The 13,952-nt window shown below is 40.3% G+C and overlaps 1 long non-coding RNA gene across 1 annotated transcript in view; it reads right to left on the bottom strand.

Moving 5' to 3' along the window:
- The window catches only part of LOC121111415, a 112,012-nt gene extending 98,514 nt beyond the window's left edge, over positions 1-13,498 (bottom strand). The window contains exons 1-4 of the long non-coding RNA XR_005861911.1: positions 12,690-13,498; positions 11,191-11,384; positions 11,016-11,092; positions 898-1,008 (exon numbers count right to left, since the gene is read on the bottom strand). This is a non-coding gene — a long non-coding RNA (uncharacterized LOC121111415). The remainder of the gene's footprint in view (positions 1-897; positions 1,009-11,015; positions 11,093-11,190; positions 11,385-12,689) is intronic.
- Between the last annotated feature and the right edge of the window lie 454 nt (positions 13,499-13,952).

Consider the following 13,952-nt stretch of genomic DNA (forward strand, 5'->3'; position numbering starts at 1 on the left):
CTCAGCTGGAACTAACTGTATTTGCTTAATCTACAATTTTAGATGTATTAGCAAAAATAAATGTTGGTGAATGTAAGAGCCTGATTACATATCTTGGGTAAATTGGTGATAATGAGTCAAGAGACTTTGTGTTCATTCACATATATTAGAATAAGAATCATTATGAAATTAAAGCTAAGATTAATCCTGCTAATGACACCATGGAGCATCTGGGAATAAGATAACCCAGATGTCAAATTCGCTGTGATACTGTGCTGCTATTTGATAGAGTAACCCCTTGAAGTGTTCTTGTAAGGCAGCTAGCTGGTACCCCACAGTCCCAGCACTTGAAATGCAAATGAGTGACAAGATAGACTAATAATGAGAGCAGATTCTAGCAGTAAGGAAAATGAATAAATTAAAAAAAAAATCTGATCCACTGATAAGAACAACCAGCAGGCAACCCAATGTCCTCAATTAGGGTGGATGACATCTGCAGTGTATTTCTCTCTAATAAAGCCCTCACTCTGTATTCCAAAGCACACGATTCTAACACTGTTAACATTTTAATGTCTTGGGCGTGCGTGGTAACATTAATTACAAGATGATTTGGATGACTTCTGAATCTCTTTTATGTCTTCCACTGAGTAAAAATCTGAGTTGCAGCTTTGATATCATAAATAAAATGTAGAGACCTGCCAAGCATTAAAGCTCTCCTGAAGTAACTCAGATCTGCTAAGTTACATTAAACCTTTATAGCTAAGTAAAGAGCATTCTCTATGAATATAAAGAGGGTCAGCATCTATACATTTTAATGCCGAAGTTTTACAGATCTCCAGTATTTTTCATTAGACTGCAGTTGTTGTTGTTTTTAATTACTAATGAGCCTAATCTAATGTTTTGTTGAGCTCAATTTACCTTCTCTGAAGCATTTGTTCAGAAATTTACACCAGGACTTGGTGACTTGCTTCCTTCTTTCCCCAGCTGTGCGGAACAGGAGATCCTCTTGCTGACGGCTCTGCTCCTCATCTGAAAAAAAAATTGTCAGCAAAAAACACTCCTAAAACAAAACCAGGCCATCCACAACTGGAAAAGGCCCCAATGTGTACTTGAGCAAACCAAGAGCCATCCAGTGTCCCCGTGGACTTTTCTGATTCATGATGAAATGAAGTGGCACCTGATCCAGCCACGATAGCAACCCGCAGCACTGCCACCAACCCTGCATCAGCCATTTAGACAAACTCAGAGCAGTGGGAGGAAAAAAGTGGGCAAGGGCAACTTTAGTGGAGGGAAGATGCACAACATGCCTGGCTTGATACTGCCATCATTCTTTGAGTTAGTATGGTGAAAAACAGGGAGAAATCATTTCATACAGCGTCATAGCTCTCTTCCCATCAGCACCAAGGAGCAAATGTACACAACGTTAACTTGTAGTTTCTCTTGTGAAACAGACAGTGGACATTCACTGCTGTCTGGGACAGGACAAGGAGCAATCCTGCCTTATTTCATCAGCTTGGCACTACCACCACTGGGGAGAGGAAACAGATTCCCGGCTGTGAAACTCTCCCTGGGGATGGCTGAGCAAAGATGCCCAATTTCCTTCAGCTTCAGTCAGATCACAAAACTTCACTCTGCAATAGGTTGCCATGCACAACCTGGTAAAGTCTTTATGAGAAACGGCACTGTAGGAGAGGCTCATTTGCTTTTGAAAGTCATAATTTAGGGTGGGGCACGTGCAAATGAGCAAATGTAAATGCTTTAATCTTTTCCTTGATATTTGAACACGAGTTGGCTGCAGTCTTTGTACCAAAGATGCAAGACCACAACTGACTAAATGTCATGCTTCATTCAGAAGAGCAAAGAAATAATATGACAATCCACAATTAAGACTGGTGGTAGTGAGATTTGTGGTGAGGAGCTGCTCAAGCTATTAAATCCCACGAAGGACCTCCTGCCCAGAGCCTCACATCTATGTCTCTTTCTGATGACACTTATGGTACACCAACACTAACTTGTCTTCTGCTTTTCTGGATTCCGTAACACATGCCTTCCTCTCTTTCTCCTTCACCCTGTTTCATATACATGTTTTTCTTCTTTTTTTTTTTTCCTCCAAACATATTGATAAGATATTTACTCATCCAATTAAATTTTGTATAAGTCTGAGGCAAGATAATTGAAAAGAAATTAAGAGGAAAGCAAAGCGGCCTTGGAATCTATGCCTCCAACTGCATTTTTAGGTGCATTTTAGAGGGTAATTTATACAAACTCTCATTTAATGCAAATGTTCTTTCCCTTTTCAGCCTTCACAGCCACAAGAATTAATGAAGCGCTGAGAAATTTCAGAGAATATCTTGATGTTAATAATTTTAAACCCTTTCTCGGAGGAGCAAGGGCAATTATTTCTAGTGCTATTGCCATAGATCTTATCTTCCAGGTGGAGCTAGGTGCTAGCACAGTTATGCTTGTTCTTTACGCCAGAAATTTTGGGAGATTTGTGAGCCAGAATTTGAAATGTTTTTCCTATGTAATAAAGTGTACCACCTCTCTAGATACTTCAATCCATGATTTGCTCAGTCACGAATGTAACTCAGATAGATAAGGTTACATAAATGACACAGATTCTTTTCCCTGAACAATGATATCATAACATTCATGACTTCAGTTTCCTATTGAGATCCACAGAACCCAAACTGCAGATAGCATGACACTTTTGAGACCAAGAGTACAGATGGGCTATGACTACAATCAAAAACTGATGTATGGCGATGCTCAGTTAAAGAATCAGTTGCTAGCTACATGGTTTAAAAAAAAAAAAAATCAAAGCAGGAGGTCATAAAGACTCAGTTGCCATGCTGAGAGCTGGGGCAAACAGGATACTTCTTCGACAGCTTAACTTTGCAGGGGCCAGGCCATAATGAAAGCAACATCTCATCTACTTCCGACTCTGCTTGTTCAGATTAGACATGCACATAACACACACACACACACCTGTTACATGCCAGTTTCCACATCTTTTCACTTCACCACTTGAGTTTGACTCCAATCACTGAACTCCCAGTCTCCTTCTGTGTCTTCAAGAAATATTTTCATTTATCTGAGGTTTATTTTCAGTCCTAACTTTTATCTTATACAGTTGTTTTCTTAGTTTTTCTAGGTCAGCTGTGCAGGAGAAGGACCAGTTATTTGGAACAGCTCACAGCCTCACCCACTTAGAGCACTGAAAAATTTGCACAAGTGCCCCCAAAGCTAAATTAAGACAAAGAATTCTGCACAGGTATACTAAAATGTGAATCTGTACAATCCCTTCCAGCTATTGAAATAGGTGCATCCAGAAGCATGTATTGTTGACAGAAGAATTCCTTTATTTTAGGTTAAAGAGATGATACCACAACCTGCAAAATCACCTTCATATGCTGTCCTTGACTTTGTAAATTAACTTTTCTAAGAAACACAGACTGATCTTTTCCCTCCCGACAACACTTATCCTATTAATCAGCATCTTAATCACCATCTCAAGTGACTTTGAGGCAGAAGTGACCACTGTCTAAGTACCTTTAAAAATCTATAGCCTGCATCTCTCCTCCAAAAATACTGGTTTGTTTGTTTCATTTTACCCATGAGGAAATTGCACAACGCACCTTCTTACAGTGATCCCAATATCTATACACACATACAAATGCAGCAGGATTTTTATTTATAACAGAATCTTCATTATAAGGGAAAAAAAAGACCCACACTGATAAAACATTCATAAAACGTGGCATTTTTTAATGTCATGTAACCACAGGACTGAACCACAGAGATGCAGAGGGGGAAAAATTCTGCAGATGGATTAAGAAAAATACCCCCTCCAAAAGAGGTAACTACACCATCCACCTATTACTATTTTCGTCAGGCAGATTTAGCAAATTGCATGCCAGCAGGTTCCACGAAGAACTACACAGGGAATTTCCAATACAAAAGTTTAAGTCACAGTTACAAGGGTCTTGTCTTCCCTTATGCTTGGACAAAATCACCATTAATATTAATGGCAGACAGGCATGCATGTAAGAGAGAGAAACCCCTAATTAGTGTCATAGCACATGCAACATTCCTAACAGGGAAACCATTTTGTATGCCCTAATTGCACAAAATTGGCAACAAGTTACCGTATACATCTGTATCAAAGGCTACAGAAGCTCACGAATTCTCCTGTGGTAGGAAGACGTGCCCATACTGCAGAGTTTGGGTGACAAAAGCAGTCTGCATGTGTGTTATCCCTACAACCTCTGCTACATAGCAAGAGTAGCCCCCCAGGGGTTCACTGACTGCTGCTGCTGTGGTCCCCATCCCAAAGGAGGGGAAGCAGAAGCACCTGTTCTTTCCACCACAGTAGAGATATTTTCCAGTTATTTTTTTATTTTTTATTTTTTAAACTCAAATAGATCTAAGGGATTGATTTCTGCTGGTATGCAGATATTGCCAAACTGCACTAAAAAACTCACCCTGCAGTCTAACAGAAATACCAGAATTGTACTGATCACGTTAGAGAGTAGGGATTTCTCTTGTTTAAATGAGGCTTACTTATGTAACGCAATGCTATAAATGAAATTCAGTTTGGCTGCAGAAAGACCTTCAGTGTTGAAGTATTCCCTGCTACATCTACTGAAAACCACGGAAGACCAACATTTCTGTAAAAACACTGCAGAACTCTGCTCATTTTTAGGTCAAAGTTGTTTGTTTCCATCCTAACTAAAACAATAAACCAATATTATTCACAAGTAAAGGTGAGTAGTTAAGAGGAGTTAAATGAGCAGCACTTGGTAGAGTGTTTTTACAGAGAAAACGCCAGCTTTCTTACAGTAAGAACCCTTTTCAGAATTCAAAATCTTTAATAGACATTCTTCAAGTGTGTTTTCTCCTCTAAAAAACATTTGAGCAAGCAATTCTTCAGTTAACTCATCTGACTTTTCCCTGCTGCAGAAGACCACACTTTTGCTTTAGTGTGTCAGAAAGAATGGCAAGCCTTTCCTAGACTTTTCATTCTTTTTTTTTTTTTTAATTCATTTATCTTGAACCAAAATCTGGAAAGTAGGGTCTGAGAACGTGCAAGTTCAATCATCCAGTAGTTCAGGTAGTGATAGCATATCCACTTTACCGATTAGAGCAACACAAATCTGCTCATGTTGTATTTGTGGATAGACCACTTGGCCCTTAATACTCAAATTGGACAAGTTTAATGTTTCCCTGGCTGGTCTACTGTCATATCCATCTGTCAGAGTGGCAGAGTGCCCATTCACAAGGTAGGATGCCAGGTCCAACCAGAGCATGGATACTAATCAAAGAGCAGTTTAGGAGGAAAACCCATTGGATGTAGCTAATGACACCTTATTTACAGAGATCCTCCTGGTGTCAAGCAGTGCCAAATTAAGAACACATGCTACATTACAAGGATCACATCTGTTAACAAATATTGGCACTTTGTCACTGGCATCTGCCTCTTTTGTTAATCTGCTTCAGTACTGAAAAGGCTGCCGGAGGAGGAGAGGTATTCAGGCTTCCAGCATCGTCACAGATTTACTCACCAAGAATTTCCCACCACCAAGACAACGTCTGTTAATGTTACCTTTGTGTATATCTCTTTCCAGTGGTCTGTGATGCCCTGTAAAAAGCTGTGAAATGGTTCAGAATCACAATATCTGTTCAAATGAGCTTTTTCATGTGTTTGAGGATTTATTATGCCTATTGCCATCCTGTCAGCAACAAGATGAACATGATTGCAGAAAACAAGACTGACAAGTAATAAAAGACGGAGAGAACTGTTGTATATTCTCAGTACAGCTGAGTTTATAATCTAAGTAAAAGACTGAATTAAATACCTCAGCCCAATGGAAAAGCCAAAAACAGAGTACCAAACATGATGTTTTGGGGACTCTTTTACTCTAGTATGTTGGATGGGTATTTGGTTTTGTTTGTACATTTGCTTTTAAGCTCACCGGCATGGATAAATTCACGAATGGACAGTGTGAGCCATTACAGAGAGAAAAGCTGCCACTTCTGAAGGCACATGATTACAACAATTTCCAAACAATTTATATTTTAAAGTCACTTCTAGCTTTCACCATGATAAAAAACAAACTGGAATGTGTTCACCAGTTATAATTAACACTGCCAGAGCCTGGGCTCATGGTCTTGAGCAGTTTGCCATGAGTCACGCAATGGATAGTATACACAGGAGCTGCTAGTCCTTGCCAGCAGTCTCAGCAGTGCAGTGTTTGACTGGAGAGGAGGGAGGTGGGCTGGCTCCGCATCCCAGCAGGTGGGAGCCAGAGCACTAGGGGCTCCTAGCAGCAATTCGTTTTGGGAACTGCTGCCACACCTCCTGTTTGCTGATTGGAAGGCAATGGGATCTGCATTCCTAGTAAATCTCTCATTTTCCTGTGGTCCAGGAGAAAGCAAGGGGATAAACAAGAGATACAACAGGAGGATGAGGCTGAGGGTTGATAGGGCCTGTCATCTTCTGGGGTACAGAAGTAATGACAGGGATCACCATCATCTGAGGCCGGCATGAGTGCATTGTGCAGATTTAGTGGGAAAAAAACATTTGTACTAAACCCCTTTCAGGTATCTCAGCCTCGTGAAGAGACAAGAACTCTTCTCTCTGCTTTGTTGATGAGATGTAGTTTCCTGGCTGATCACACTGCAGCATGACATGACACTATGCATGAAAAAGGATAGGGTTGAAAGCTCTTGGACATCTGAAGGTAGCTAACGGACTAGCTGAATTTTCTTGAGCAGGCACTAAGAAAATCAAGCCTTAAAATGCTCTTTTCTGCTGGCTCTAGGAAGGACAAATCACATTTACACCCTCCTAGAGTCAGAGAATTGGATGATTATATTGGGAATGAAATTACTTCTTAGTCAAATGCAGCTACTGTTCAATACTGCCTGAGAATTACCAGTAAGTATTACTATTTAGTCCACATCACTCTTGAACTGAAAGGTTTGGCTCTAGCACTTTTCACTGGAGAGTTTCCATTAGCCACCCTGCTCTTTGTTACACCAGTGAACCATGTTAACATCAATAGTTTGAGCTGGTTGCATTTTAGCGCAGTGCACTTTGGTGACATTCATAGAGAGGGCAGTGTTCCTCAGGAAGCACTGAAGAGAAGATTCAATAAAAGTTCAGTCTTCCTGTGCTATTTGAACAGCTGTGCAGCATACCTCCATCTTTGTAGGACTCCAAGCTTCAAACTGAGCTAGGTGAGCCACTTAAAATGAAATGAAGGCACAGGACTGTATGTTGGTGCCTTTGCTGTCCAAGTAGAAACTAATCTCTCCTCCCACCTTAAAAATGAAGATTCCTGTATGCTTTTACCAAGATTAAAATGTAAAACAAGTAGCTCACTTTCTAGTGATGGATGATACAACCCTTGAGTTTATCTGTTGGCTATTTTTGTATGGTTGTTCTTTTGTGTTTGTTTCTTTTAGTTTTGTTTTAAAGATCAAATGAAAGTCACATCCACCTCAGACAGATACATTTTGTAAAGGGTTATGTCATCATGCTCTTCCATGGCATCTTTGTGTTTCACTCACCAGCCAGCAACAGCATCTAGCCAGTACACAGAAAGGAACTGAACATTTTGTTGACTGATCCCAGGAAGTCGTGGTTACCATAACTATTACAGATAGTTCCTTCCGCTTCATTTATAGCAGCTCATCTTGAGGAGAGACACCACTTCACTAGGTAGAAATACGCAAGTAGGACAGAAAAAGTGAGCATCTTACACAAGGAGTAAATCAGAAAAGATCTCCAAATCAGCCCACACACTTGCAAACCTCCAAAACTGAAACTGGGATACATTAAAAGAGGCATTTAACAACAATTAAAAATTACACATTGATCGGTTTGTCTCACAGGCCTAAACAAAATCTAGCTTGTGACAATGTATTCCATGGAAAAATGTTACATACATAGTGATACATCACTCTCAAACCTGACTGATGGATTTATTTTGCTTAAATAGTCTTGAAGCACCATATGACATTTGTGATAATGTCATAGGAGAAAAATGTTTAACTGCCTCCTGGATTTACCTGGCATGTGAAAGATGTAGTTCTAAAGATAACAACAATGTTGTTCTATCAATACACCTCCTGTCATCCAAATTAATCCTTGCGTTTTGCTAACTGCACAGGAATATCCTTAACCATAAAGCAACAGTCAACACTGGAGTGACTAAAAATTTACAGTAGAAAGCAATGAGGATTTCACCCTCTTGACAGCCAGAGTCTGAGAGAGGCACAACACGACTAACCACAGCCCAGCTTCTGAGCTGGGTGTGTCCTCAGCGTGTTTGCTGCAGCCTGAGCACACCCATCCTTGGGATCCAGCTTTCACCTTGCTCACACAGATAGCGATCACAGCAAAGATGTCATTTACAAAGAGTTCACTTAAGTCAACACTGCTTAGCCTGGAAAGAACGTGAAGTCTGTTAGACCACCAGAGCACACGCCAGCACACGTAATGGTTCCAAAATAAGCTCTGGTCATATTTGCTTCTTGTTCATCAGGGAAATGCACTGGAATCACTGTTAGAAGTGACATATGTGGCTGTGGAGTCCAGATTGTGCTGCAGTTTTAGACACAAATGAATTAAATGTCTCATCACTCAAATGCTTCCTCTAGATAGAGGAAAGGATGTGCACCTCCAGAAGGCATTTCAAAGTCATAGGTCAGACAAACTGCCCTTTTTAACAATCTCTCCCTCCCCCACAACTAGAGAGAAAGCCGAGGGTGACTTAGTCTCCTCAGATAGATCCTTATGCTTGGTGGCAGGAGTCACTTTTCATTTGACGCACCTAGTTCAGAGAAGCAAAATGGCTTTTCTTGGCCAGAGATCAATCAGAAAATACCTGCTTATCTAAACCCAGCACCAAATCACACTTTTCTTTAGGGGTTCCCCTCCAGCTGATCAGTACAAATAGTCCGTCTCCTGGGCATTTGCATTCCTGGTGATGAGAGGCTGTGCGGAGCTGTTAGCACTCTGCCCAAGATGGCTGGAAGCCCAGGAGAAGACTTGCAGACCAGTGACCTTGCAGACCACTGGTTTTCCAGTACCAAGATGGAACTCAACAGGTGCCAGGCTATACAGATCTGATGAGACTGCAGCAATCAAGGTTTTTGGTGAATAAAGTAATAACGCTGACAGGACTGCATGAAAAGCAGTAGTATTGCCAGCGCTGGAAGGGAAGTCAAAAATGAGAGCTAATGGTCAAGTGAACCTGCTGATGTTTTATTCTTTTGCAAAGATATAAAAAAATTAAAATATTAATTTATGTACATTTAAAAGACTAAGGATGAAAGATAGAGGCTTCGGGGTAAGTATGATTTCTACAGCCCTGAATTCATATATCTATCAAAAAGGAACTCATATTTATTAGTGGAGTAAATCCTTAAAATTCCTTCAGAAAGTCTCATCAAGCCAAACAGTGCTCTAGCCTAACAAACGGAAATGGAAACCTATGTCACACAACGCTTTTTAAAGAGTTACCGAAGTGATCTGCGTGCACTTCCTTCACTTCCCTGGAAAAAGCCTCCTTTTATACGTTTATCAAATGCTGCCCTCTAGTGAACAGATGGTCGTCAGTTGAACGTGCAGAATGCAAGAGTTACATGGCTGGAACAAAAAAACTTGGCTAAAATAACCAAAGTATATACCAAATTGAGACACACATCTGGATCACTAGCAGCAATTCTGAACTTTTTATATGGTGGTGACAGTTTATCCTTGGTGTTGCACAGAAAGGATGAATTAAGTTAATTTGATCGTTGTATCATATTGTGTATCCTTCGCATCTCTGCCACCTTTCCATATTGTTAACCTTCACCAGGCATTTATATTTCATACCCTAAAGCTCACGAGACTCTCCATCACCGCACAGATATCCTGTCCAGAGTTAAATGCCGAATCCCACATTAGCCTAAAGTTCACACTGTTCAATGGCATTGTGTAGTTACCCGGAAATATGGACAGGAAGAAAAGAGCTGTGAAAAATGTCTGCCACCATGTTTGATGCATACAATTCTTTCTCCTTTTCCAGAGAAAGAGTTATCTCCCATGCCCTATTGGCTTACCCAAAATTTAAGATTTTTGTTTTTATACATCGAGGAAATTAAATGCTCCGACAAATAGAGCCTTAGGAAAAAAGCGTGGAAGTTTTCATGAGCCACAGGTATAATTAAACAAACCAACACAAACTAAGCCTCTCCAGCTCCCAGAAAACACGCATTTAATGGATTCCAACTTGTTAACATTTACACAGGCTCAATATTTTAATAGTATTGGTTTTATTTCTCCATCAAGTCGCAATTTCACCCATTAAGGTAGAATTAGTTGCTTTATAGTTTATGAGTAGCATTTAAGTAGAGGGGTTTGTTTTTCATGGGATAATTTTCCTGTAAGTGCATGCTGGTAATGTGCTCTAACGCACAGCTTTCCTCCTTTTGTAATTTTGAATATATTGCATATGCTAAACAAGCTCTTTCAGCAATAAAAGAATAACCCGCCACTTATTACCACAGTCCAAAAGAGCACTCACAACGGGGACATAAGGAAACATTTCTTTAAGGCTGTGCCCCCAATTATTTTCTTGAAAGACACAAAACTGCATTTAATTAAAGGTATACCATATAAAACATAGAACATTAAAAAGACTTTTACAGTCACTGCAACCAAATAGGTATTCTGCCCATTGCAGCAGGTAGGTCGTCATGTGAATTAGTTCGAAGCCTACTCCTTCAATCTACGCTTAGTAAAGTATCGATTCACAACATGGGAGGTGTCAGCAATCCATGCATGGGAAATTGCCATATCTTGACAGCTGGTGGAATTATTTTTTCTTCCATACTACCAATGCATAATATTTTTTTACAAAACAATATCAAAGAATGGCAAGACTTCAGGTGAGCTAGCAAGTCTAAGGGCATCCACTTCTGCACAACTACTCTCATACCTCTTTGAGAGTCCTGGCATTTGGAAAATGCTTAGCACTTACCTCTGAAATACAGTCTCCTTTCAGGCATTCTCAAGTGTAGGGCTGCACAACCAAGATGTGTGGTGTCCAGGTACATTCTACAGAAAAAAAAAAAAAAAAAAAAGGGAAGTGGGTATTAAAATCAGATCATGCAAGTTTCAACTCCAAATATCTTGCGTGGAATGTAAATTCTTACCTATAATTATCTTCTGGTGTGTGAAGATCAGGACTTTAGGTTACACAAATAGCTATTGAAGGTGCTGTACAGATGCTGCATTGGACAACTGCATGTTCATAACCTGCATGGGCCATACAGTGTTCAGACATTTGCCATGACTCCACTGAGAGGCTTTCAAAGGACTATACAACAACGCAGCTGCATCACTGGAGCTAAAGCCATCAGAAGATAAAAATACTGTCTAAATATAGGAAATTTCAATGATCTATTTTGCATTTCTGTAGGAGTGCAAAGCAAGCACAGAAATCATTTTCAGTTTTGACAAAAGATTGCATTTACCTTAATTTCATCCTGCCTTGTATGCAACAAGACAGATTTCAGTAAAATCTCATCCCCAGAATTCTCTCTCCAGTGAACACATACGTGACCAGGATTCAAGGGACAAACTTGGCTAGTTGGATCATTAGCTCTCCTTGGTAAAGACCAAGTACTGACATAGAGAGTACAGAAAGCAGCAGCCCATTCCTGCCCAAACACTTGCTAAAAGGAATCCAGAGACCACAGGAGACCATAGTGCAGACTTAAGCAGACCTGATTGTACCATATGAAGACTGATGAACTTCATAATTTGTACAATATGGAAACTATTAGCATCCTGCACAATGAAGCCAAAGCAAATCTGAACAAATAGGGGCTTTTCTCTTGCAGAAATACTCTCAGTATTATGGAACAGGATGCAATCAACCCTCGCTGCATCTTACCCACCTTAGCTACTTAAGCAATACAGTATGCAAGGCAACTAATCACTGGTGCCAGTTCTTGTGGGTTTTTTCCAAAACACGATAGTTTTAGATATATTCTAGCCTGTGGTCCTCTGTCAACATGTAGGGTTTTTCTCTCAACATGCAGGAGACTGAGTCAGTGCCAAAATAAGGGCTGTGCTGGAAATGATTCTGCCCAGTTTGTGAAATAGCTCGTTAAAATCTGCCTCCAGCGAGCTACAGCCCCCTACCACTCTTCTCTGTTACCCAAGCTGTGTGACTTACACTTAACTTCTACCGCTCCCCCTGCCCAGTCAGGCATGGATCTGCCACCGCCCGTGAAACTTATTGTCATTACTTTGACAGCCAGCCCCTGGGCAGAGCCATGTACCCAACTCTGATACCCACCCCTCTCCACAGCACAGATTGCTGCAGAAAGAGCAAAGACTCTTCATTTCTTTGTTCCCTCTCTGACTAGTGCAAAAAATTAACAAAACAAAATCATTTTGTGCTGGACATCTGTGCTATTTAGAGCCCAAATCCAAACAACACCTAATGACTTCATCCACAGACAGTTTCTTGAAGAGATTTTTCCTCTCTGGATGACACCGAATGCAAATTACACCATTGCTCACAGAAACACTAAGTACAGTCCACAAAGAAAGCTTATTTAATCTTCCTATCCCTCAAGCATTCGATTGCTTTGCTTGTTTTGAAGGAACTCATCACAAGTGGGATGAATGCAGTTTAACTGACCTGGGTTAAATTCACACCAGCAGCCATAAAGTAGGTAGATTCCATTTTCCAAACATTCCCTGGGAGGAACAACAAGTGGAACATTCCCCTGTCTGCACAAAGGTTCCACCCTGGTTGCTTTGCAGCACGACATAAGTGAGGATCAGAAATGAGAACTGTCTTCATACCAAACTGACTGTGCACCTGAACTGAACATCCTAGACCTTTCAAGCTGCACGTCTACCCAAAAATCCCTAACAAGTCTGCTTATCTGTATCAACGCCGGACTAAAGGCTATGTAGTCCAAGAGTACCTGGAGAAAGAAAACAAAAAAAGTAGTCAAATGAGAGGATTTTGTACCCAAGCTCTAAAGTACATTAAAAAAAAAAAAAAAAAAAAAAGACTTTTTGTATACTATTTCTAAGCTTGTTTTGTTTGAAAAATACCCATGATGCTATTAGCCATCCAAAACACTTGATCACTCCTCCTTAAACAGGGGATCTCAATCAATGGCATGTGCAGGCAGGCACTGTGCACCATTTTGGCCTGATGTCCCAGTCCCACCCCTGCTCAGCTACAGCCTGCTCACTGCTGCTTACAGTGAAGATCCACAATACACCTCGCTACTCTCACCATTCTAGCAGACATGATACATACTTTTCATAGTTTCAGGTAGAGGTGCTCCCATCAATTAGTCATTTGCTTTTCTTCATCTTAACTCACACATGCATATGGATCGGCTCTATTCAGATTGGGCTGTAGGTTTCACGAATGGAATGTACTGGTACACGTGCATGTGTGAACACATTTATAACACACAGCTATTTAAGCCATATAAAATTCTGCATAAACTGCAAAGGGATAGTTAAATACATTGTCATGCAAATACCCCTTTAGACCAATGCTGAAGTGGTAAACTCATCAATGTGAAAATGGTAAAATTGTCAGTGCAAAATAGCTATGAAACCAAGTACCCAATCCTACGTCCCTTTGAAAGAACAAACAAAAACTCTCCGTGATTTCAGTAGAAGAAACTTTGACATGCAAAGAACTGTCATCTGTCAAATGCATTGTCCTGCAAGTGTTTTGCAATTAAAAAAATCAAGCAAAATAATACGAAAAGAGCAATCGTGGCTTTGCTTATCACTTCTCATTGCTTTTTGAAACCCATCACGAAAAAAGGATTTTTAGGCCAGTAGCCATATGTTGACTGTTGTCCCACATTTACCCAAGACAAATACAGTTTTGTTTGAAAATTTACTTAAAAATTGCTCCGGGGTTAAG

The sequence above is a fragment of the Gallus gallus genome, chromosome 8, assembly GCF_016699485.2.
Source record: "Gallus gallus isolate bGalGal1 chromosome 8, bGalGal1.mat.broiler.GRCg7b, whole genome shotgun sequence".
Taxonomy (NCBI): domain Eukaryota; kingdom Metazoa; phylum Chordata; class Aves; order Galliformes; family Phasianidae; genus Gallus; species Gallus gallus.